The sequence below is a fragment of the Hyperolius riggenbachi genome, chromosome 5 (genome assembly GCF_040937935.1).
Source record: "Hyperolius riggenbachi isolate aHypRig1 chromosome 5, aHypRig1.pri, whole genome shotgun sequence".
Lineage (NCBI taxonomy): Eukaryota > Metazoa > Chordata > Amphibia > Anura > Hyperoliidae > Hyperolius > Hyperolius riggenbachi.
The window spans coordinates 417,855,727-417,883,109 of record NC_090650.1 but is presented as its reverse complement, the minus strand read 5'-3'; the positions used below and the strand labels follow the sequence as shown (position 1 = coordinate 417,883,109).

General features: G+C 45.4%; 1 long non-coding RNA gene across 1 annotated transcript in view; it reads right to left on the bottom strand.

Annotated features, from left to right (window-relative positions):
* Positions 1 to 27,383, bottom strand: part of LOC137517878 (uncharacterized) — a 122,241-nt gene that overhangs the window by 25,079 nt on the left and 69,779 nt on the right. The window contains exon 3 of the long non-coding RNA XR_011020700.1: positions 21,273 to 21,381. This is a non-coding gene — a long non-coding RNA (uncharacterized lncRNA). The remainder of the gene's footprint in view (positions 1 to 21,272; positions 21,382 to 27,383) is intronic.

Below are 27,383 nucleotides of genomic sequence, written 5' to 3'. Positions count from 1 at the left end.
GATTTATTATGCTGGGAGATGTCCCGAGGGGCCTTTTGTCAAGATGACAGAGCTGTGCGTTTGATCTCAGCCCTTCTCTTCCTCAGTCAAGTTGCGAGCTTCCCGGCGCCTCTTTAAACTTTTCAACGGGGTTTTTCTAAAGCTTAAAATGAACGGATCTAAAGTCAGCGGCTTAATCCCAACATTAACAAAACATGCGTCTTAATTGCTGATTTTGTTTCTTGTAGAGCTGTAATCTCCATTGTTCATGAAATGTCTTCCTTTATATGAATTGTTTTGCTTTAATGCCTTTTAACTTGCTGAATCCTGAGCCGATCTGTGAATATTGCCTTTATTTATGCTAAATATCTCTATTAAAAAGCAACAAAATATCCAGACTACAAAGTATACATTTGGAAACAAAAGCCTCAATAACGCATCCTGCAACTTATAACAAAAACAGGACAAACATAACCATGGGGTGTAGACGTGGTTTGAAATCAATGAGAAAAAAAAAAACCACTGGCTCCCATCTGGAGTTGTAAACAAAAACCAGTAACAAAATAACTGTATTCCTTTAACCACTTAAGTACCAGCCCCTTAAAGAGTATGCAAGGTGGATATAGATTATAGGACACCAAGGCATGTTCTCTGCCCAGTGACATGCCTCTGTGTCCTTATGGTGATGCTGCCAGTCCCCCCTGGGCTCTGCTGTCCCACCCCAAAAAAACTAGCGACAGGTTAGCTACAATCTGATTGTTGATAGCCTCCTGTTTACCTCCAGCCGTCAATCAGTCCACTTCCCCCGCCTCCCCCGCATCGCTCCCCCCCCTCCACCAACCTGCTCCCCTGCCTCTGTCACCTCACTCCCCCGCCTCCTTCAATTGGCAGCTAAGCCGTGACCCAGGAAGTACTTCCGGGTTGCAGCCATCTTGAATTCGTCTGCCGGTGATCGGAGGCTGCGGAGGATGAAAGGGGTCACGGAGAGCGCATGGAGTGGCGGAGATGCATCCGGAAGGCGGTGTGGAGCAGGTAGTATGGAGCCCTGTAGAACACACTCTGACTGTCACTGAATGAAATCAAGCTAGCTACCTAATAAACAATTTAACAATAGTGTAGTGATAGTGAAGGGGTTTATCACTGAACAGCTTTAGGTTTATCACTTGCTAGGCCAGCAGCACTTGCTAGGCCAGCAGCACTGGAGCATATCTCTCAGTGAGCATTCACAAGCAAGGACGAGATTTCTCATCATGGCAGCCCTCCTTATTATACAGGGGGGCCTGGTCAGGGTTCCTTTCTATGATTGGGTGCCAGGGCTTAGGCTGGGAGCCCTCTGATTGGCTCAATGAGGTCAGGTGGGGTTAGCCAGGGTTCCCTTCTGTGATTAGTTGCTAGGGCTTCTGCTGGGAGCCCCTGGGAGCCCTCTGATTGGCTCAATTATGTCAGGGACGCCATCTACTTAGTTACAGTATCCGGATTCGGCTATCCGCCATATATCCGGGTATGCCACCAAATATCCGCGGTTTGCTATCCGGATTTGGGCCCAGGTATCCACAATCCGAATCCGGTCGGATAGCTGAAAAAAGTTTGGATAGCTGGGTTACCCAGATATTTCCGGAATCTGGATGAGCAGCCCTGCCACTGGGTATGAAATCATTGGTAGCTCTGTCCCCTGAACACCACAGCACCTTTCGCACTGGTAAGAGAGGACTTCTGTGCAACGTAGTGCAAGGCCAGCCAGGCATCACCTCAAGCAAGGGCAGTCAGCCCAGCTGCACCTTCAGCCAGGCCAGCCAGCCCAGCATCACCAGCAGCCAGGCCACAGCATCGCCACCAGCCAGGCCAGAGTGTTACTGCCAATCAGGCCAGCATCACCACCAGCCAGCCAGCCAGGCATCACCTGAAGGAAGGGCAGCCAGCCCAGCTGCACCTTCAGCCAGGCCAGCCAGCCCAGCATCACCAGCAGTCAGGTCACAGCATCGCTACCAGCCAGGCCAGACTATCACTGCCATTCAGGCCAGCATCACCACCAGCCAGCACAGCCCAGCATTGCCACCAGCCAAGCCAGTCAGCCCAGTATCACCAGCAGCAGCCAAGCCATCCAGCCCAGCATCACCTTCAGCCAGGCAAGCCAGCCCAGCATTACCAGCAGCCAGGCCAGAAAGCCCCGCTTCATCGCCAGCCAGGCCACAGCATTACCTCCAACCAGGGCCGGATTTGCAATCTTTACCGCCCAAGGCCACTGTCACCAGCCGCCCCCCTTCAGTATAGGTAGCCAGATGGCCCCTCCCCCTTTCCCTCTAGTATAGATAGCCTGATGACCCCTCCCCCTCAAGTATAGGTAGCCAGATGACTCTCTTAATCCCTTCCTATCCCACTCCCACCTTTCAGTAGGCAGTAGCCATCAGTGTCATCACTCATCTCTTGTGCAGAAGCTTCCTCTTCCCCTCCGTCTCCTTCAGCTGCTGCTATACACCTGTCCCTCCAACCAGCATCTCTCACTTGTGACTTGCCAGCATGTTTCCAGCGAGTCAGACGGGAAGAGGAAGCTTCAACGTTAGAGACGAGTGGAGATGTAAGCGACTGGCGGCTGCTATTCCACATCATCTGCTTGCAAGTCTGCAATGCAGCCCAAATCCATAGCCGCCGGCAACAACACCAATGTGCAGAGAGAGCAGGGTGGCTGCTGCACAGCTGGCTAGCAGCAGAGCACAGCGGTCAGGCGCTCGCATGATCTCCCTTCATTGCAGCATTTGCAAGCTTGCAAATGCTGCACCAGTTTAGCCTGCTGCTTGGGTGCCCTAGCTCCTGCGGTGCCCTGGGCCATGGCCTAAGGGCCTTGGCCTAAATTCAGCCACAGTATCACCATCAGCCGGACCACAGCATCACCACCAGCCAGCACAGCACGGCCCAGTATTACTGCCGACTTGGCCACCGCATCTATGCCAACCTGGCAGCATCACCACCTGCCAGGCCAGCCAGCCAGCCCCGCATTACCACCAGCCAGGCCAGTCAGCCCCGCATTACCTCCAGCCAGGCCAGCCAGCCAAGCATCACCACCACCCAGGCCAGCCAGCCCAGCATCACCACCAGCCAGGCCAGCCAGCCCTGCATCATCACCAGCCAGGCCAGCCAGCCCAGCATCACCACCAGCCAGGCCAGCCAGCCCAGCATCACCTCCAGCCAGGCCACCCAGCCAAGCATCACCACCACCCAGGCCAGCCAGGCCAGCATTACCACCAGCCAGCCCAGCCAGCCCAGCATCACCACCAGCCAGGCCAGCCAGCCCCGCATTACCACCAGCCAGGCCAGCCAGCCCAGCATCACCACCAGCCAGGCCAGCCAGCCCCGCATTACCACCAGCCAGGCATTCATGAAACTGACTTCACATAAAACTTCCTCTTCTCCTGTACTCTTCACTTTCTGTGCACAATATGTTATCCATTTGCAGTAAGAATCCTCGTCAATGGATAGTGAGGTTGAAAAACTAACCTATGAAAAATGGTTTTCAGCATGAATTAGTTATAGCACAGCGCTGGGATCAACCCATCTGCGAATACATACATAACTCACCCATCAATAATAGAATATTAAATAGTGTAGCTCTGACAGCCTTCTGACAGCCGGGATCACACGCTACTTCCCACATAATATCCATTTGTGGGGTCTTTGAAGATTCCACAACCTGCCAAATATGAATTATTTACAAATGACATTCGTTGCTGTAAGGCAAATAGAACCCCGGGGTCTGCAGCAAGGCCAGAGTGTGACCTTTACCATGTAACAGCACCCACTCTGATGTACTAATCATTAAACAAACGCAAAACCTAAGTACTAATTATCTTGTGCGCACAGGGAGAGATTAACTTGAAGGGAAACTCCATCAAGTTTTACTGAAATGTCCACTGAATATGAACAACATTTGTAAATGTATACAGCACGGGCAGCATGGTGGTGTAGCGGTTAGCACTCTTGCCTTGCAGTGCTGGCAGGGCCAGCGCTGCCATAGAGGTAAAGGGGGCAATTGCCCCGGGGCTCCAACCTCTGCTGGGCCCCCGCACTGCCGACCCTGCTACATGCTGCCTGCTCCCCCCACTCGCACTGCTCCCCGGGGCCCTGCAAGTATTATAGCGGCAATAATTACCTATCAGGCCCAGCGGGTGAGTGGGCGGGCAGCGGCTGCACTTTGGGACACTCTGTCTCCCTCCTTCTCTATGGGAGAAAGCATGCCTCAGAGTGCAGCTGCTGCCTGTCCAATGGGATTGATAGGTAATTATTGCTGCAGGCCCCCGGGGAGCAGAGGGGTAATGTGGCGGGGATTTGTGCAGGGGTGCCCCAATGCTACAGTTTGCCCCAGGGCCAAAGGGCCTCTTAAACCGGCCTGAGTGCTGGGTCCCTGGTTCATATTCTAGCCAGGGCATTATCTGCATGGAGTGTGTATGTTTTTCCTGTGTCTGTGTGGGTTTCCTCCTGGAACTCTGTTTTCCTCCCACATCCCAAAAACATACAGATAAGTTAATTTGCCTCCCTCAAATTGGCCCTAGACTACAATACATACACTTCATGATACATACATAGACATATGACTATGCAGCTAATCTTGTCAGATTTGACAATCATGTCAGAAACACCTGATCTGCTGCATGCTTGTTCGGGGTTAATGGCTAAAAGTATCAGAGGCAGAGGATCAGCAGCAGACTTAAAAGGAAATAAATATGGCAGCCTCCATATAACTCCACTTATATTCACTTTAAGTGACAAGACAATATACTCTGTACAGCACTGCAGAAGATGTCAGCGCTATATAAATACTAAAAATAACTTATTCCTTTTTAAAATTGTTATTTTGTTAAACTTTATCAGCTATTTAATTTTAAATATTTAAATAAGACCTCAATATTGGGTGTTGGAGACCCCCGTGCTCAAATACCCAACAGCTCTGAATACAATTGCCACAGCTCAAACAATGTTGATTTTTATTCCCTGGTAGATCTCTGAGCTCCAGGCAAAATTAAATATTGATTGGTGGGGAGAAAAGTTCCTAAATGGACATCCATATGGATTCAGCACAGGGGAATTGGCCGCTGGTATATGGATTATTTTGCTTCCTAATTACTGACTGTTTCCTAGGTGATGGTGTTTTCATTGAGATTCTCTGACTTTATCTCACATTTCGGGCCGGGTCAAGGCAGAGGCCAGAGAGAAACTGGTGCCTTGGGTGTAGTTGTGAGGAGACAATTAGTGGTGCCTTTGAAGAACTGCAGTCAGAAACAGTTGAACTGAAGAGAAATGCAGGGATGAATGAAATTGTTGCTGGCAAGTTCATGAAATTTTCATTGAAATGTTGTTCAGTTTGTTAAAGAGACTGTGTAAGGGGAAAAAAACCCTCTGAGGGATACTTATCTTGGGAGGGGGAAGCCTCAGGGTCCCAATGAGGCTTCACCGTCCTCTGAAGCTTGGGGGAATCCAGCACTGGCTCCCTCGAAAGTCCCTTGACAAAGCCTGACAAGCAGAGACGGGACAAGGTCCTCCAGCACCCAAGGCTGAGACACCAAAGTCCGCCCCTCCATCCCTCCCACCCCAGCCATCACACACTGATTGCTATTAGAGTAAGGGCACCCCAGGGCCCCCAACACCTTAATCTCTAGTTATCTGGCTTGCAGTCACTGCCATGTATCCCCTTTTCTTATTTCTCTCTGCTTCAAACACAATAGAGGAATGATAGCTGAGTGAGTTGTGTGCGCCCTCCTACACTGCACCCTGAGGCTGGAGCCTCTCTAGCCTCTGCCTCGCCCCGGCCCTGCTGACAAGTGTGTGCAGGAGCGGGCAATATTTACCTACCGCGATCCTGCGCAGGCGCACTAGCGGCTATTCATTAGGGTTAAGACGGAAATAGTCAAACTCGGTAGGTAAATATGTACCTCGCCACTATTCAGGGGTCACAGCACTGGATTGCCGGGACACAGGACAGGGGTAGCCTCGTTAGGACCCGGAGGCTTCCCCCTCCCGAGGTAAGTATGTCCCAGAGGGTTTTTTGTACAGGTTATCTTTAATGAGTAGGGATGGTCGAAAATGCCGATTTATGATTCTGCAGACATTCCGATTTCCACCCATCTGGATTACCGATTCTGCAGATTTACGATTTCCATTTTCTGATTTCCGTGGAGTATTTTTTTCATTTTTTGCATTCTCTGATTGGCCGAATCCTTCCGACTTGACTTGGAATTGGATCAATCAGAGAATGCAGAATTTTTCTGCAGCATAATCAAAATACTACAGAAATCTTAGGCCAGTCACAAGACTCTGGAATACAGGCCAGTCACAAGACTCTGGAATACTTAGTAGTGTCTGAGTCTTGTGATTGGTCTAAAGTTACCACGGTAACCCAATTTTCGTGGCAAAATTCAGCTCTCTGATGGGTCTAATGCTTCCAAGTTCTGAGATTGGGTGAAAATTACAAAGCTACAGTAATTCTGTAGAATTCTAATGAGCATCCCTATGAATAAGTTTCATGAAATTGGCACTATAATAACTAGTGTGGATTTGCTTTGCTTCAGTAGTGTAAGGGACCACCCTGCAAGCAATGGAGGAGTGCCGTTGGATGGTACCTGTGAGTTTATCTTAAAGGGCAACATGTCATCTTACTTACTACTATTATGATTGAATCCTGATTGTGTAGTCTATGGAGATACTTTATATAAAGGCCCAATAAAGAGCTGCTGTAGGCTCAAAAAAGCTAGTATCCTTGGAATTTTTTTACGGCTTAAATTGCTCCATACCATTGATATTTAGTGATGGTCATGTCTAGGAGAACTCATGGAGGAGCATGTGATTGGTTTGATCACCTGATAGATTTTCAAAGTTCTGATTTGCTGTGATCACATCCTGCTTTAGCACATGATCATGATAAGCAAATCAGTGACTTACCTATCATCTGCAGGGCCAGATTTGTACTTTCCAGTGCCCTAAGCCCGCTGTCACCAACCGCCCCCATCCCTTACCAGCACCACCAAAAAACATTCTGTCCAACACTCTGCCTAGCGATCACTGGTTTGAATGGGCTCATTTCAGTTCTGCTGCTCTGCCCCCCATTCAACAAATCATTCCTGTAATTTGCGCTCCTGCTCGAATGTGCACAGCAGCCGATAGTTCTGGGCGTGCATACTTGAGAAATGACACTGATGTATGACCGGTAATTGTCAAGAATGCATTACACTATACTGGCCTCAGGGCCGGCCTTAGGTTTCACAGCGCCCTGAGCGTAACCAGATTTTGGTGCCCCCCCATTCATCCTCTACACACACACACACACACACACACACACACACACACACACACACACACACACACACACACACACACTAGGACAGTGCTGTTCAACTTCGCGGGCATGGAAGGCCATATTTTTTTCCCCCCAAGAACAAAAAAAAACCTAGCAGCAGTCTCCCCACAGGAGACCAACCAGATTGGCAGCAGTCTCCCCACAGGAGACCAACCAGATTGGCAGCAGAGTCCCCACAAATGCAATCAGTTTAGCAGCGTTTCCACACAAATTCAATCAGATTGGCAGCAGAGTCCCCACAAATGCAATCAGTTTAGCAGCGTTTCCACACAAATGCAATCAGATTGGCAGCAGAGTCCCCACAAATGCAATCAGTTTAGCAGCGTTTCCACACAAATGCAATCAGATTGGCAGGCTAGTCCCCACAAATGCAATCAGATTGGCAGGCTAGTCCCCACAAATGCAATCAGATTGGCAGGCTAGTCCCCACAAATGCAATCAGATTGGCAGCGTTTCCCCCTTCCTCTGGGCTCCTGCACCCTCCAATATACATTTATGTGCCCAGTAAACCTGTAAGATCAATATGATCAACTCACCTGCCAGATGACTACTCCAGCGCTGATCTCCTCACGCAGCTCCGACAGTGAAATCTCCCTCCTCACGCTGAGCCGGCCTGTAATGAGTTCTGGGTGATGCGGCTGGAGTGCGTATCACTCCGCATCAACCCAGCATCACAGCCAGCCCAGCATGGGCTAAGATCGCTCCGCTCTGCAGCCGCCTGCCTCTCTGAGTCTGTGCTGACTCCAATAGCCAGTGCCACCCGCAGCCATTGCTGGTCTTCGCCCCCAGCGGCACCAGGGGGCGGAGCCGGAGCCACTAGTAATGCACGAAGCAAGAGCCCTCAGTCGCAGCAGCAGTAACATATGCGGCCAGGCGGCAGGGGAAGCAGGAGCGCCCCCCTGGAAGCTGGCGTTCCAGCGCCCTGAGCGATCGCTCCGGTCGCACAGGGCAAAGGCCGGCCCTGACTGGCCTCGGTTACTGTGCACATCTGGGCAGGACCGGGAGATTACAGGGAGTGGCCAGAGCATGTGCTGCTTCTTTGTCCTCTGTGCAACTGGCTGCAGTCGGAGCCACAAACAGGTGGCAGGGTAGTGCAATGGAGAGAAGCCCATCCAAAACAGAGAACAGGTAAGTAGCAAACATCCTGTCAGGACCCACTTTGGATGTTCTGTTGTAATTAGAGTGGACCTGAACTCAGAACTTCCGCTTTGCTCTAAAAGATATGCAACAACATAACATTTTTTGTTACAACTGATACAAATCCTGCGATAAAGCTGCAGTGTGTCTACTTCCTGCTTTCATGGAAGCAGACATATTGTTAACATCCAGTGCTATCAAATGGGCTTAGATTTTGTGGCAGCCAGGTGACACAGTGTAGAGATCAAATTACAACTTGTGATTAGACACAGATGAAGGGGAATTAGACAAGCTCTCTAAATACATACATGGTACATTTCTTTATGTTTTCCTTCTGTCCTGTGCAATAGTTCAGCTCCACTTCTGAACAACATTTATTTATATTTGCTGAAAAATCTATGCATCTCTTTTGAATGTTGAATGTACATATGGCGGTGTGCTCTAACATATTGACAGTATACAGGAAGAAAGTCTGAAGAAGGCTGATTAGCAGAAAGCTTACTCTTTTTCTTTTAAAATAATAAATGGTATCATCCTGATTCAAAACTCTCTGCTTTCACTGCACTGATGGCTAAGATGGTTCAATGCTCTACTGCTACAGGAAAGTAGAAGGATGCCAGACCATACACACTAGCGTACAGCTCAGGTGTCCTTTAAAGTGACATTTTAGCAATGAAAGTGAAGCAAACAGCATTTTTATTCCTGCAGTTCTCATAGATGGTAGGAGCTGAAGGACAGAAAATGAGTCAGGAAAGAACTAACTGAAGCAGGCAAGAGATCACTGCTGGCTATGAAGAAAAAAAAACAAAAGAGAAACAGTCATAAATTAGGGTTAGTTAAGAGTGTAATTAACAGCTGCTGGGGTCAGTGTCATAGCTGTAAAAAAGAGAAGGTGAAGAAACTAGCAGAGCTCACTGATGTTTGTGAATGCCTGCATTAAAACTCAGCGGAACTTAGTTCTATCTGCTTTGTAATGTAAATCCCTATTTCTCACATCGACTTGTATGTCCATCATACAGAGGAATGGATCATCAGGTGACAGCAGATGCTGATTGTCATAACACATCAGGAAGGGAGAGAGAGAGAAGCAGTGATTGGGGAACTCTGGAATTCAGCTATTAGTGCAGAGCAGGGTGCTGGCTGGCTGCTCTGTGGGACCAGAAGAGATGATTTACTTTGACATATGACCTCTTCTCTCTCCAAGTCCTGCCGCCCTTCTGATCTTATCTGATTTTATCACCCTAGGCCATGGCCTTTGTGGCCTTCCCAGAAATCCAGCCATGATCATCTGACCAACCACTTCTCCATGAGGTCTCTCCTAAGCATGACCATCACTATTGTATTTGATTTCAATTGAAGACATACAGTATTAACCTTCATTGCATACAAGTTTTGTATTTTTGCAATAAAGTAAAAGCACCTGCATATCTGCAAAAAACATTTTATGTCTCCTCGATTACATTATCCTCCTATCTTGAGAATAAAAGAACCCTAAAATGTAAATATAAATATTTTTCCTTTTTATTGTAATTATGAAAGGCATAGCAGTATAGCACTAAAAACCCAGAATTTCCTAACAACTGTGTCAAACACAGAAGACTGCCATAGTCACGTAGTCACTGTAAGACAGTCAGTCCCTTATGCAAAATCTACCTTTCAGTATATATGCAATGTGTATAATGCAGTGTGAATAATATAACACAATAAATGAAATGATTTAATAAACTGTCACTGCAGCCAATCCTGTTCCTCATCAATGCAGCTGACCCTCCACAGTGGGTCTATATACCTAAAGATGAAGCAATTAGAAAATGGATAGAAAATGTACAACAAAAAAGTTCTACTCTGCACAGCTAACTTACACTTTACACACAATAATACAATGATAAAACGAAACATGTCCTGAAAAAGAATCAGATCTATCCATGTCTCTTCTTATCCCTCTCTCTGTAACAGCATGAAACTGGAAGACAAAATGAGAAACCCCTCCCCTTTTCCTCTTTATAAAGGCCTATAAAGGGATCAGTAGGAGAACAGAGGCGCCAGCAGGATAAAAGCAGATAAAAACTTTAAAATTTGCTGGGAGGAAGCGGTGGACTGTTTTGGGGTACTAGTTAATAAATGTGATTGCTACTATTCAGACAGTCTTTCGTGTCTGCTTTATGGAGGTAAGTCCACCGCTTCCTCCCAGCAAATGTTAAAGTTTTTATCCGCTTTTATCCTGCTGGCGCCTCTGTTCTCCTACTGCTATACCTTGTCCACCCCTGGTGGAGGGGTGATCTACCCCCTTTCGCATCTACAGAGAGCGACTTCTTATCCCTGAGTGAGGACAGGTCTAATCTCCTCACCTGCCTATACAGTGGTTGCCTTTGTGGTAACCCACGTTTGTGAGTATAATTTTCTCACGATAACCTTTACTTCATTTATGCCCTAACATACTACACTATATTGGGCTCTCGGTTTTTCTACACTATAAAGGGATCAGTGGCAGCTCCAGCTTCACATTTTTTTTTGGGGGGGGGGGGCACAAAGGGGGTTTGATGGCTTGCTGGTGGGGCCCATTTGGGTGATCAAAATCAATGTTTATATGGCAAGCTTCAGATGTTTTTTTGCCTAAGTGAGATAATAAATTAAGGCTAACTAATTCAGTAATGGTAGTAACCAAATGTAAACATCACAAACAGAACTCAGAGGCTTTGGAGCAGAGCAGATTGTCCAAATGATGGTGCTATTATTGAAGAAAAGTTACCTACAGATGTACTTGGCTAGTTTGTTGGCATGCTTTAATCCTTACTTGCTAGCAAGCTGCTCCTGTGTGGACGGATCACAGACAAATCATTCCATCCCCCAGCCTGTGTCTTACGACTCCACAAGCAAGAAGAGGGTGAAGAGGCAGGAAGAAGAGAAACACTGTGTGTGTGTAATACCTTATCTTAGCTAGCTAAGCATTGTGTAAAGTACAAGCTTTAGTTTGTTGGCTTATTTAAAAGAAAAACAGTAAGCTTTTAGCTTGTAGGCTTTCTTCAGACTCTATTCCTGTTGACTGACAATGTTAGAACATACAATAAGTGTTGCCCAAACACATTAAATACAAGGGATCTTGCAAGGATTGTGAGGTATTTTTGGCAAATAAATAAGACTCTTGGTTTAGTTAATACCTACATAGACTCAGGCTGACACGGAGAGTATTTTGTAAACACTATCCTGTTCATTGTATGCTGCTGGAGCCTGGAAACAGTTAACGTTATGTTATTGAGCAGGGGGGCACATAGGTGGGGAACCAGCGTGCCCCAGTTTAGCGCCACCCATGAAAAGGGATGAATTAAGAAAGGTTGCTGAGGCATTCGGCACATTGTGGGATTTTCTGAAGGATACCTGGGAAGAAGTTGTTGGGCAAGCGGAGGGCATTTCTAAGGTTTTCCATCCAACCACCCCATGGTCCGCTGACTGTATTTTCTTGTCCTTGTCTAAGCCAGCCACATGGTGAACTTTAATGTCAGGTTTGAGAGAATCGTTCTAAGCAAGATTAGGTTGGATTCACCGCAAGTTCAAGTTTGGCTGTCTTGTGCATTGAACCCTATGCACTGCCCCGCTTAGTCCCAACACACAGGGCCGGCCCGCTCATGAGGCGGGGTGAAACATTTGCCTCAGGCGGCAGATCTGGGGGGGCGGCACCCGCCTGTCCATGGATGCTAGGCCCGCCCGCCGAGCTGGAGGGGTAACTGGCAGAAAGGGGGTATTGGGCCTAGCGGTGGGGAGGGGGGTCGGACCCCCCTCCCTCGCCTGGGTCCCCCGATCTGCTCTCCTCCTCCAGCGTTAAGTACCAGCCTGCATATGATGAAGAGGCAACGGGCGGGGGAATCACTCACCTCTTCCGCGTTCCATCGTGTGCTCCACTGACGTCACTTCCGGCAACACCGCCCACTATATTGTAAGTGGACGGCCTTGCAGGAAGTGATGTCAGTGGAGCGCACGATGGAACGCGGAAGAGGTGAGTGATTCCCCCGCCCGTTGCTTCTTCATCAAATGCAGGCTGGTACTTAACGCTGGAGGAGGAGCGCAGATCGGGGTACCCAGGCGAGGGAGGGGGGGTGGCCTCCCACCACGAGACGGCGCTGCCGGCCACAGCGCGTTGTTGCCCATCTGCCTGAGAGTGTAGCGGTGGACTGTACCGCTGATGAGCGATTTTATCATTCACATCTTGTGAGTATAATTTTAATTTGCGATTAAAACATATCCTTGGGTAATGCACTATAGAGCGCTTCCTTTCTTTTAGAATTAGTTCCACTTTGTAAAACAAGCGGCACTATCAAATTGGTTGGTAAGTGTGTTGTCCTGTCATCCTGTGAATGGGTGGTTGGAACAGGTTGGAGGGGGTTGGATGGAATGTGGAGTTTAGAAAGTCTGAATTAGCCCTTAACAGGGCCAGATTTACCATAAGGCACTGTAGGCTCGTGACTACAAGCGCCTTATGTGGTAGAGGCGGCTCACCTCCTTGAATGACCCCTCCTCCTCCCTCCCAATGCAGAGAGGGCCACTGATGCGCTCTCTTTCCTGAATTGACCTGTGCCCAAGCGCTGTTCCGCTTCCCGCCTCCATCGGGTGTGTGCAGGCTGGTCCAGGGACAGACCTCATCCCACAGGCAGTGGCACAGAATTGGAAGGGGAAGAAGCTTTTCTGGTCATGGGGGAGATTTGTCAGTTGCTTCCAGCTGCTAGTGAGCAATGAGCATCCCTAGTAATTAAAGCGTAAGATCCTACGGACAGTTAGTAACATGACGCAGGGATTAGAACTAGAATACTTGGGGGTGTGGCTTGTGTTTAGAGGCGGTGTTTTGGCACCAGAGTCCCTGTGCCTACGGGCTCCTGAGTTAATACATCCCTGGCCTTCAAAGTAAATTGTATGGCTCATACACATAGATTCCTACTTGCTAGAATGAGAAATGTAGTTTTCCAGTTATACGTCCACCTGGCAGCAGGGGCGTAACAATAGACCCTGCAAGGAATGCAGCAGCAGGGGGGGCCAGAAGCTTCAGGAGGCCCTGTGGGGGGAGAAGTTTATTTTTCCTGTACTGAGAGACTAACAACTAAGGGAGAGAAAAAAGTTCTGCTTTCTGCACAATTGTTCTAATGATTGCATATGCTCAGCCACTGATAAAGAATCATACAAAGTTTTGCAGACAAAGATTTATAGACAGTCCCTATTCAGTGTTCAGCAGAGTCTTGTATACAGCACTGTTCTACCCCCAGTCTCTCTACTCCTCCCCAAGTGATGTGTACTGTTGTAATGCTTGGGGAGGCTGGGGCCCATCCAACGTTTTGCAGGGGGGGGGGGAGCAGTGATTTCTAGTTATGCCCCTGCCTGGCAGATCTTTATAGAAGTATTCAAGACAGCGGGCCAGGCACAGGACACATCTGCCACCTGCCTGGCATAAAACCCAGTCAATTTAGGTGCCCCGTCGGCCACAATATAGTTATTACTCTGCACTCAGCTTGACCAAACAAGGCATAGCCTTAGGTGACACCGTGAACAGTCATCACCAGGTGTCTCATCCAGGCACTGGCACCACTATAAAAGAAACCAAAAAGGAATTTAATTAACTTATACTTTCAATCAGCCATACAACGCTCTTAACCTGAAAAGCTCACATAAGTGGCATCTTTGTAGATCACAGTCAGGAGATATTTAATAAAGTACGTAACAGGGACGGTAGGCTAAGCTTTGGCTATTAGCTACTCGCTGGTCAGCACCGGCTGTCTCTCCGACAAATCTGATTTGCTAGGATTATGGTAATGCTTCTGTTTATTACGGTAAGGTTGCTTCAGTCTTTGTCTTTTTCTTTGTGCGGTGATATTATTCCGGTAGCATTTTTTACCGGCTTATTATGCGTTTTAGATAAAGTCACAGCAAGCTTTGTCAAAGAGCTTAACGCGATCACATTGTCTACAGTTTCCGATATGTAGGTCAGCGGCAAGAGTTTAAACAAAGTTTCTAGGACACCATAATCTATATTGTAGATGGAAATCCCTATTAAGAGGGCTTTATTTAAACCAGGCGCATGGTAATCCACTTATAATAACAAAAGTGTGACTCCTGTTTGTTTTGTCTTGCAAGGATGAAAATTCAGTCTACGACATATATACGTAATTGCAGAATGAATATAGGAGAGGGCATGCCTTCTTTTTTTTTTTTTTTTGTGGAAGCTGTCAAGGTTCCAAAGAATTGGCTTTGAAAGTATAATTGCCCATTATGCTGATGCGTGGTAAACGTAGTGATACCAGGCTGTAGTCGTACACAGAGAGTCAGAGATAACGTGGTACAGTAGAGTGGGGCAAATCGAAGTCAATATCAGGCTTGGTCATACACATAAGTCGGATGTACGTCATATTGGAAGGATTAAGCAAAAGAGTAGTCAAGACAGGCCGAGTTAAACACGTGTATCAGATGGCAGCGGTACTGAAGGACTAGGCAAGAGCAAGGTCAGGAGGCAGGCAAGTAGTCGGTACACAGATAATATACAATCAGATGTTACAATAGTAATAAAGAATATAGGAAAATAACACAGACTGACTAAATGGAGTACATACATATTGTGCGTATACACAATATATCAATGTAACTCAAAATCACCAGCTAGACCTAAATATCAGTGAACTGATTAGTATCAAGGCCGCCGAGCAAGTGAAGGCTCCAGCCTTATATGCAAATGTCCTTCTGTTTTAAGAAGGCAATTACACCAAGCTTTGCTTTTTTAGTAGGAGGGCTTTTTGGTCCCTTTTATCCCCCTATACATTCCTAGTAGTTTGGGTAACCCTGAGCTGCTTGGTTACTCTGTTGTACTCGTCCAAGCCCTATTTCATACAGCCTTATCAATCCCTACCATGTACTGATGAGGACCAAAAGTCCGAAACAGGCTGTCTACATGTGGGTTTGATATGGCTGTGTAAAACTTAAAGCTATAGGCTTGCTATATACCAGCGGTTTTGGATGCTTGCTTGGCTTAACAAGGGCGAAAAGGGATGATTTGCATATTTAGTGGTAGTGCATTGTGGGTAACCACAAATGTTCATTTTTAACTGAATTATTGCAAATTTCCTTCTGTTTTAAGAAGGCAATTACACCAAGCTTTGCTTTTTAGTGAGAGGGCTTTTTGGTCCCTTTTGTCCCCCTACACATTCCTAGTAGTTTGGGTCACCCTGAGCTGCTTGGTTACTCTGCCTTATATACACAGAGGGTAATTCCTGAGCCCCGTCCCCAGGAGAGGTGTCAGCTGATGATATCACAGCTGACACCTATGAATCCGCCTTCTCAGCCTGTAAAGGCTGCCCTGTGCTGCGCACGACCGTTCAGTCGCAAGCGTGGATGCCGGAGCTCTGCCGCAGGGGTGCTGGGGACGCCTCCAGATGACGTCAGAGGGATGCCGGGGATGCCCTGGGAAGACGGCGGAGCGGAATTCCCGCCGTCAGAGACGCTGCAGGACCCGCTGGAGGAAGGTAAGATCGTTACACCCATGTATAAGAATCTGTATCATTGATCTTAAAGGAAAATAGGGAATGGTCGGAAACTATATTATTACAATTTAGTATTTATATAGCGCCAGCATCTTTTGCAGTGCTGTACAGAATATATTGTCTTATTGCTTAACTGTCCCTCAGAGGGGATCACAATCTAATCCCTACCATAGTCTTATGTCAATGTATGTATTGTGTGGTATAGGTATCCCAGAATTTGGGACAGGGATGTTACTAGGATAATGCTCAAAAGTGTACACACGCTCAACCGGTAGATGAATGATCCTGGGATCATTGTCCCTGACACCCTTCAGCAAGTTCCAGGACTTGTGGGAAAAGTAGTGCTTCTACAAATAACAAACATGAGCGAGACACTGAAGCGAAAAAAAATTATGATATATTGAATTGGTTGTCTAGTACGGATAATTACTAGAACATTAGTAGCAAAGAATATATTCTTATTTTTATAACATTGCATCATTCTCTAATATTTGCAGTTTACACACTACTCAGCATTCTAAATGATTTTACAGAGCAGGCCAGTGCACTTTTGAACCCTTCTCTGCAGAGAAAAAGAAAATACATTGACAAACACTTGAGATAATAAGCTCGAGAAGACACAGCTCTCTGCGACTTTAAAAGTCATGGAGCTCAGTGGCTCTCTTGCATAGATAAACTGAAGTTTCTTAACTCTTCCTGTCCTGGAAACAATATTAGAGACTTATGTCTCCTCTCCTAATGTTTTATTTCTTAGCTGTACTACACATACAGTACCAATCATTATATCATATTTTTTTTTTTCGCTTCGGTGTCTCTTTAAACTTTATTGACGCTGCGTAAAAATGAACAACATCTCACAAGATCAATATGATCAAACAGCATTTCACCCAACAAGTGGGTAGAGAGGAAAACCTCCTCGGCACGTCTCTTCCTGGGATCCGCAACTGTGACCAGCAGCACGGGTGTCCTGGTGGAAAGGGACCTCATCCAAAGAGACCAATGTGTGGGGTCCTATGTATGACGCATTTCACCGTACCTCCGCCCGTACTGCTGGTCACATTTGCAGATACCAGGGAGAGACGTGCTAAGGAGGTTTTCCTGTCTACCCACTTGTTGGGTGAAATTCTGTTTGATCAAATTGATCTTGTAAGTGAGATTTTATTCATTTTTACGCAGGTTCAATAAACGTTAACGTACCATAAAAGCGCTCCTGTTTATGTTTTCTGTGTTCCGAGGATAAGAGAAGATCTGAAGCACCTCAGGCCACCATTTATTTCAAGCCACTTTGGTACTCCAGTCAAGGCACATTTTGCCTTCTATCTTTTGTGAATTGACCACATTAGTTACTTTTACAGGCACCAATAGCAAATTCATATCAATGCTTTGCAGTTTAGGCTCTCTTTGTTATTCTAATCAGCAGTGCCTATTTAGGTGTTGATACTACAATCCATCCCTTTGTTAATGTAACTAGCAGTTATGCATAAGAATGCCATATAGCACAATGTGCTGAAAATAGCTGTATCACCCCTCCTGCATCTGCCTGAGTTGCCAATGTCTTAAAGAGGAACTCCAGTGAAAATAATGTAATAAAAAAGTGCTTCATTTTTACAATAATTATGTATAAATGATTTATTCAGTGTTTGCTCATTGTAAAATAGTTTAAATTTCTGATTTATATTCTGATATTTATCACATGGTGACATTTTTACTGCTGGCGGGTGATGTAGCTACTGCTTGCTGTTTTGGCAGTTGGAAACAGCTGTAAACAGCTATTTCCCACAATGCAACAGGGTTCACACACAGGAAACTGCCAAGAGTGCGTACTCAGAATTTCTTTGTGGGAGGGGTTTCACCACAATATCAGCCATACAGCGCCCCCTGATGGTCTGTTTGTGAAAAGGCATAGATTTCTCATGTAAAAGGGGGTATCAGCTACTGATTGGGATAAAGTTCAATTCTTGGTCTGAGTTTCTCTTTAAAACAGTCCTGGTGCCGAGGGAGGAAGAATTTTGTGGCATGGCCATAACAGATTGTGGAATGGCCAAACAATGTATAGGAATCTAGGAGGAGTGTAACTAGAAATCAGAAGCACCACCCCAGCCTTTCCATCCACAAAACCTTTTGATGGAGCCCCCTCTTCTCAATGGAAAATATTAGTCTGGAACAAATGTACAAGCAGACATAGGAGACATAATAAAATAGACTGTGTATGTTATGTTATCCACAATGACCATTTCTAAAATCTTAGATCAACATTAAGCAGGCTAGGTAGTATATCCTCAAAATAACATAATTAAGCAGCATATTCCCCTCAAACAACATCATTAGGCAGCATAGTCCACAAAGAACAAAATTAACAAATACCATCAGTATAAGTAGACAGCTTGTCTCCCCCAGACAACATAATTAGGTACCATGTATAACCAAATAAAATGATAAGGCAGTTTGTCCTATTATAATAACCCAATTCGGCAATCGGCAGTATGTATTCAAAAGCTGCATAATTAGCCAGCGTGTCCCACCACACAATCTAATTAGGCAGCATGTACCCACAAGTAAAATCAATTTGACAATGGTTAACAACCTATCCCCTCCCCCCATATAATTAGGGATCATGTTCACTCCCTTCGACCCCATAATTAGGCAGTGTGTCCCCCTAAATAATATATGTAGGTTGAGAGTGATCCTCCTATTTATAATTGGGCAACCAGCACTCTAAATTATTTGTGATTAGTGTGTCTGTATTAAAAAAAAAAAGAAAAGAAAAAAAGAAAGGAAAGAAAAAAGAGCCAGATGGATAGGTGAACTTATGTCCATAAACTCACTTATCCCTTAACATCCAAATCCAGGCAAGGATCCAAATATGCCATCTGACAGTTTAGTATGCAGAGAGCCACAACTGTATCTTTTTTTGTGTTAAACGAGACTTCTGTGGCAAATAAAATTAAAAAAAAAGGAAAGAAATTCCTGTTTTAAAATTTTTATGACAAGACCTGAAGCCCAGATTATGAAAGAGTTACAGGAGACCCGCAGAACATGTTCAAGATAAGTATCCCCTTTATTATATTGGTATTATATAGGTTAGGAAGGGGGTTTTAGGGTTAGGCTTCAGGAAGGGAATGTTTTAGGGTTGGGCAACAGGTAGGGGAGTTTCAGGGTTAGGCGTTAGGAATGGTATTGATCGTTTAGACCAGCGCTGGCCAAAGTTTACGCGGCTCGGGCCGCTGGCTACGCGCCGCATTCCTTTCTTTTGAACCCGCCTCCTCCCTCCCTTCCTCCCTGCAGAGTCGCAACCAATAAGCATTGGTTAACACTCACCTAATCTCTACTTTCAGCTTCCGGCCTTCATGGTCATAGGGCGTCATGTGACACACTGCCAGGACGTACCAGCGTGTAATATGCTGGCATGTCCTGACGGCTTATCACGTGACGCCCTCTTGCCATGGGGGTGATGCTGGAAGCAGAGAGTAGGTTAGTGTTAACTCACACTTATAGCCCGTTCGCGACTCTGCATGGGGGGGGGGGATCCATCCACCCAGCAGTGAGCCGGATTAACATCGCTGTAGTTTGCCCAGCACTGGTTTAGACTAATATTGGCTTCGCCAGGTGCCTATTTTTCCTCGCGACTCTGTTTCATGCAGGCACTGAAGTACCCCCTGGAGTACACTTACCATGTTTTGAAAGTGCTAATTAGCAGTTGACCCTGGCCCTGGACTCACAAGCCAGCTAGCTGGGCCAATGTGTGAGAGCTGTCACCACTTTGCTAACTTTTGGGTCACCGACACTTTAAAGGTTACAGACAGTTTCCCAGAATGCTCGGCCTCTGCCAACAAATAAACACTGTTTATACTAATAACTAGGTGACACTGTCAGCTTATCAGTCCCAGTCGCCGAGGCCTCAGTGGTCCCCGTTTGTTCTTCTCGCCGAGGGTGTTTTGAAATCGGCGAGTTGACAGCATGTATTTTTATTTTCCATTATCATTCCGACAATCACGTTTTTCAGCCATTGTGGAGTTCTGAGAGGACCTGACGTGGATCACGTAGACGAGGAGATGGAATTTTAAGAAGTCTACAAATTGAATAGAAGTGAAAATTGATTGAGCTCTCTCCATCACGACGGCCCGTCACGAGTCCTCTCCACTGAAATGTAATCACTCTCTCAGATTTGTTTCACAATCTACTTTAAAAATGAGATTCAGGGAAGCGTAATACTTCTAGCGCTGAGCGATAGATCGGCTTCTCGCCAGCTTGATTCTATCTGTTATTTGACATAATTGTGGTGTTTTTCTATCATTATCGCAGTCAATCTGCATAGAGCTCATCTATACAGACTGAGAACAAATTATATTTCATATATTGTATTTATGTTTGTGGGTAAGTAGCAGGAGCTCTGTGGATGAACAAAAAGCTTCAATTTCCTTCATTTTTTATGGTGCAGAAAGTTACAGGAAAAACTGGTACATGGATACAATTGTCATTACCTAAGCCATGGTCATAGTGGTTAAAGAGGAACTCCAGTAAAAATAACGTAATAAAAAAGTGCTTCACTTTTACAATAATTATGTATAAATGATTTAGTCAGTGTTTGCCCATTATAAAAGCTTTCCTCTCCCTGATTTACCTTCTGACATTGATCACATGGTGACATTTTTACTGCTGGCAGGTGATGTCACTGGAAGTAGCTGCTGCTTGCTTTTTTGGCAGTTGGAAACAGCTGTAAACAGTTATTTCCCACAATGCAAGGAGGTTCACAAACAGGAAACTGCCAGGACCATGGTCCTCACAGTTTCCTGTGGGAGGGGTTTCACCACAATATCAGCCATACAGAGCCCCCGATGATCCATTTGTGAAAAGGAAAAGATTTCTCATGTAAAAGGGGGTATCAGCTACTGATTGGGATGAAGTTCAATTCTTGGTTACGGTTTCTCTTTAAATTTGGCAATGTACTCACAGCTACTAGGTACTTATGAAACAAAAGCAACCGAGAGCCCAGTTAATGTAGTATGTCAATTCAAACGGTGTAAACAGTATTTATATGAGATTATACTTACAAAACTGGGTTACAACAGGTAACCAGTGTATAGGCAGGTGGGGAGTTTAGACCCAACCCCACTAGGGGTTAAGAATGTCGTTCTCCGGAGAAGTAAAAAACAAATTAGCTCTATAACTCTGTGCGGACCTTTGTCCATATACATACAGCTGCTTGATTTTGATTGCATACAACTTCTGACTTGTCTGTATCGATATATATATTTAACTAGTTGTGTTGTACTGTACAAGTTATTGTTTTTATAATTTCTTACATTATTGTATAAGTTCCTAGAATGCGTATCTGCTCCCCCTAGCTCCTTTTATATTGCCCGATGAAGCGGGTTGTATCCCATGAAACGCATTGCATCATTTTTGGAGTACCTTTGAATAAAAAAAATATTTTCAGTGAATACAGGCTGTCGAGTCTACTTTTTTAAACAGTTTTATAATGATTTTACCCTTATCTGAGAATGCAGATTTTTACACAAAAATCGTATTGCTGCAGTAATTTTAGACCAAGCAAGCACAACTCTGATGCATTCCAGAGTTTTGTGATTGGAATAAAATATCCATGGTATCCAGATTACAGCAGTAGAATTCTGAATTCTCTGTTTGGTCCAATACCTACAATTTATCTTAGAAGTATTTGGCCAATCAGAGAGCGCATAAAATGACAGAAAAAGATGAAAATCAAAAACATTTGCAGAATCAGGCATTGGCGGAAATTGGAATTTTTACGGATTCTGAAATCAGCATTTCTGACCATCCCTAATAGTTACATTTATCAGCACGGTGGCGTAGTGGTTAGCTCGCTCCAATTGCAACACTGAGTCCCCAGTTTGAATCTCAGCCTGGGCACTGTCTGCAAGGAGTTTGTATGTTCTTCCCGTGTCTGTGTGGGTTTCCCCTGGGCACTCTGGTTTCCTCTTATATCCCAAAACATACAGATAAGTTAATTGGTCTCCTTCTAAATTGGCCTTAGACTCCGATACATGCACTACATGATACATACATAGATATAGGTCTATGGTAGGGATTAGATTGTGAGCTCCTCAGAGAGACAGTTAGTGACAAGACGATATACTCTGTACAGCGCTGAGGAAGATGTTGGTGCTATATAAATACTAAACAATAATAATCCATCACCTTCACCTAATGTCTGGGGTAATCCATCTCAATAGATTTAGGGGCGTAACATCAGTGGCCTGAGCCCCCCCAGCAAACCTATTGCGGTTCAACTTTTAACCCCCCCGCCCTCCCCCCATGTCATGGCTGAACTCACCCCACCCCCTTCCCCGACCACCACTAGGTCAGGGACAGACCAAGGCCACTGTAGTGGCCAGATTTTTGTTCTGATCCCGCATCCCCCTTCCTGCTCTTCAATCCATGCTGCATCTTCTCTCCTCTTTCTACCGGCATCGGTGTGCTCTGTGCTGCCACCCTGAGGCGCCTGATGACATAGCATGCATAGGGAGCCAAAGGATGATGTCTGCATAGAGCAAGCAGATGCCCAGAGGGAGAGCAGAACTGAATACAGCGTGGACTAGGTAAATATAACACTGCTCCTTGCATTTACTCTGCTCTAATGTAAAAGTTATGCTGGGCATTATGGGCCAAAGTTTGCTGAGGATAAAAACAAGCAAATCCCAATGCAAGCACATTTACCGGGAGAAAACTCCATCCCTATTCAACACTACTAGGGACTAAAGATGGTCGATGAAATAATAATTTGGGCTTACGTGCTAATTGTAATGTATGCAGCTTGGGCATTGGCTAATCTATTGCACTTCATGACTATTTGGATTGGCCGTATGCATACTCAATGACTCCTCTGCCAGTTAGCAAGCCCAAGTGGAGAAAGAAGTGTTGGATCTGGGTTTAGTTTCTTTTAGCTGGTTGGAAACCATGGAAGCAGTGGATGGGCGCTTATGTAGAGTCCCATTCCCAAAGCTTTTCTGACAGAGATAAGCCAAGATATTTTCCAGGTTGTAGGAGCCTCAGCCTTGGTGACCTCCACAACTCAGACATCACAGCCAAGGAAGAAGAAGCTGCTCCCAATCTCACCAACTTCCCGTTCTTACATAGCCTCTACCCCAGATTTACAACTCAGGAGCCTCTAGGCACATTCATTCTGGTGTCGTAAACTCTGCCTCTCAACACCAGCAGCATTCTTTTGTGTTGTAAGTGTCCTCATCAAGTGAAGACCCTTACAACACAAAAGAATGTGCCGGTATAATGCATAACCACTGCTAGAGGGGTGGAAAGTGAGTGCCGCTGCCTGTACCCATGCACCAGCCAACTGCATTTGAGGGAAGGATAAAGAAGAGTGGAGTGGTGCCTGGGGACATATACATCACAGGGAAGGAGTGCAGCAGCTGCGTTTCCACATCAGGTGGGAGTAGGAAGGAAGGGATTATTTGGGGAGGGGGCCGCCTCTCACACATAAAACGCCTGAGGGCACAAGCCTACAGTGCCTTATGGTGCACTATTCACTGCTAGGACCCAAGGATTGGCCAAGTTTCCGTTTTCAAAGAGGGGTCTGGAAGGTTTGGAAAAGCGCTGAGGTCATTTTTGGAGAGAGCCTGCTGTGTGGACATCATCCTTGGAGAGAGAGACTGCTGTGTGGACCATGGTCTGCGTGCCCCTTGTCCCGCGGGCCTGCACCTGGACGGTCTGGAAGAGGCTGGGGCTGTCCGGCGCTGGGCATATGTGTTTCGCTGTCCAGATGGCCGCCTGTACCATAGAAACCCCACAGGAATTGGGGTAGGACAACTGGCTTTCATCCGGAAGTGTGCTGTGCACTTCCATTTTCTATTGGTTCCTGTTGTGCTGGGGTTTTTGTCCGGATCCGTTCCGGCGGCGGTGGATGGAGGTACCAGTCAGGAAAAAGGCGCAGGTTGGAAAATTCCGGACTGCAGGCCAGACCGCAAAATGCATCCGGATCTGGTGGAATGGACAAGTGCGTACGGATCCATTGATTAACATTGGACCATTTCTTGTCCGTTCCGTTTCCGTTGTATGCAGTCCGGCTGCGGTCCGCAAAATAATGCCAATGTGAACCGGGCCTAACTAGTGAAGATAGCCTCTATAAGTACGATATGTTCAGAATGTGTGCAAACAGCAAATTGCGGTTTCTTACATCTGCAATCTGCAAGAGGTGGTCAGTGAGATTCTAATAATTCCAAACGGAGGCAACATTTTATGCAAATATATGCAGCTCCAAATAAAATGCATTGCCTCGTAATTATTAGCATCCCTCAGACCATCCCAAATCTGCAAAACTTGGAACAAGTTGCCAAGTGAAACCCTTTTAGCACTAGAGGGCGCTAAAGAACACTTGTTTTGGTCCCAGTTCTGTTTTTACCCACTATGTACCTGCAAGATCTAATGTAAAGAATCAGATGTAATATTAGTCTATAGGAAGCTAGCCTGGTCAAAATGAAAGCTATATTGTGTCCAATTTCTGTGGCTGCACTTTACTTGCTTCTCTTTTATGTGTACAGAGATTGAGTACATTGAGAACACTTCCCAGTCTTATGAGTCGTGCTCGCTGTCTTTTGAATTCTTTCCCTGAAGTCTCAATTAATTTCCTTTGAAGGCTACATCCCAAAATGAAGATCTTCCCCGCACTGAAGGATGCCACTCTGTCTCCCTGTAAGTGCAGACTTGATTGAACTGAATAGCTTCTATTGCTGCCTGATAGGCACTCTCATCAATAGCTCTCCAGGACTGAAACGGACGCTGAGCTCTTGTATGAAAGTGGCTTTCTCAGGTTGAGAGAAATGAAGGAGAAGATTATCGTCTCATTGGCTGATAGTGTGATGTATAACAGACATGGTGTCAACAGGGGAGAAAAATGATGTTTGTCATATTTATGTTTATGAACTTCCACACTAATTTGAGCCTCTGACTTGGCCTATACACTATGGCACTTTTACAATGCACTTTTGAGCGCTGCACCTTTTTTTTTTATTGTCCTGACGAAGCCTTAACTATTTTAACAGGCGAAACGTGTTGAAATTGTTGTTTTGATTGTTAGTTAGTCCTATCAATGTATTAACATATCTTGGTCTTCCTGATTTAAAGAGAAACCGTAACCAGGGATTGAACTTCATCCCAATCAGTAGCTGATGATGCCCCCTTTTACATAAGAAATATTTTCCTTTTCACAAACGGATCTTCAGGGGGGCTCTGTATGGCTGATATTGTGGTGAAACTTCTCCCACAGAATGATGTCAGGACCATGGTTTTGACATCACACTGTGGGAGCCTTGTTGCATTGTGCGAAATAGCAGCTGTTTACAGCTTTTTCCAACTGCTAAAAAAGCAAGCAGCATCTCCTTCTACTGACATCACCTGCCAGCAGTAAAAATGTCACCATGTGATAAATGTCTGAATGTAGATCAGGGAGAGGAAAGATTTTACAATGGGCAAACGCTAACTAAATAGTTTATACAAAATTATTGTAAAAATGAAACACTTTTTTGATTACATTATTTTCACTGGAGTTCCTCTTTAAAAAGCATTTTATGACAAGTTGTGAAAATATCACTTAGGTGAAAAAGTGAATTGCATATTGGCCAGTGTATCCCAACATGCTACATGCCGTATGTTACTACATAATGCATGCTTTACCGGTTAAAGTGAAGCACACTTTTAATTAATAGTATACTTTACTGTATGCGACACAATGCGCACATAACATGACTTTTCCATTCCTTTGCATTCCTGCTTTGTACAGGGAACACAACTGTGAACTTAGACTTCCTCCTCATCGCCCATAAATTCTTGGAGAGTATTTTTATATGGTCTGTTCCCCACCTACAATAGCATGTGTCAGCTGGGCCCAGATTTCAGGAAAGGCCACAAAGATCAGGGCCTTGGGCGGCTGTAGCCAAAGGGGCTGGCTGGAAAAAGGGATGGCTGCATATGGAGGAGGCAGCAAAAAAGGAGGCTGGAAATGGGGAGCAATATGTTGAACATGGGTGCTGATGCCCAAGAGAGCTGTCAGGCAGTTGGAAACAGCTGTAAACAGCTGCTATTTCCCACAATGCAACAAGGCTCCCACATTGTGATGTCAAGACCTTGATCCTGACATCACACTGTGGGAGGGGTTTACAACAATATTAGCCATACAGAGCCCCCTGATCTGCTTGAGAAAAGTAAAAGATTTCTCGTGGGAAAGGGGGTATCAGCTACTGATTGGGATGAAGTTCAATCCTTGGTTACGGTTTCTCTTTAAAGCGGATTGAAACTCAGCATTTCTTCTTTGCTCTAATAGATTATTTACAGCATATTGTATACAACCGGCATTTTTGTTTTTACTAGAACAGCATTCAAAGGGTTAAACACAGGCCTTAGAAGCTCCTCTGCAGAGAAAGCTGGAGGAATCAGAACTAGAGATAATGTTATCTTGTGTTTAATTGTATCAAGTGAGAACTGTAAACAAACCCTTCTCTGACACTGCAGACTCTCCTGAAGACAGTGAGACAATCAGAAAGCATTAGAAAGCATTTCTGCTTACCTTAGAATATGAATAAAATGCAAAGTCAGCCCTTTAGAGCAAAAGAAGTGTACTTTGGGAACGTATTATTTCTAAATAAATAATAATACTTCTGCACAAAAGCAAATATGATAACCGTATGGCATATAAAAAGTAGGAAAACATGTTTTTATTGAATATAGCTGATTGCCCGGCGTTGCCCGGGTATGTATTTGGCTGGTGTTGGCTCCGCCTACTTTTTCTAACCCTAACACACAATTACTCACTGACCAAGTTTGTGAGCTTTGCGGTCTTTAGTATCAATAATCTGCATTGAAATGAAACAAATCTGATTGAGTGTGTGTGGCTCCACCTCCTTTTCTGAATTTGAACCCCAGTCACCCAATAACCAACTGTACCAGGTTTGAGGCTTGTGCCATTAACAGTGCAAGAATGGTGGCAATTAAATATTCCCCTTGAAAAGCAACAGGTGAAGTTTGATTCACTTTTGTAGGCTCCACCCACTTTTCTGAATATTAATCCCAGTCACCCAGTGACCAACTGTGCAAAGTTTAAAAACCCTGCCATTAACAGAATGGCTGCAGTGTACATTTTCCCAGTGAAATTTGTATTTGTCTCCACCCACTGATGACCCGGCGTTGCCCGGGTATGTATTGGATTGGTGTTGGCTCCGCCCACTTTCTAACCCTAACACACAAACACTCAATGACCAAGTTTGTGAGCTTTGGAGTCCTTGGCATCAATAATTTGTATATTCCCATAGAAATTAAACAAATCAGATAGGCTGTTTGTGGCTCCACCCCTCTCCAGCATTTGAACCCCAGTCACCCAATGACCAACTGTAGCAGGTTTGAGGCATCTGCTATTACCAGTGTAAAAA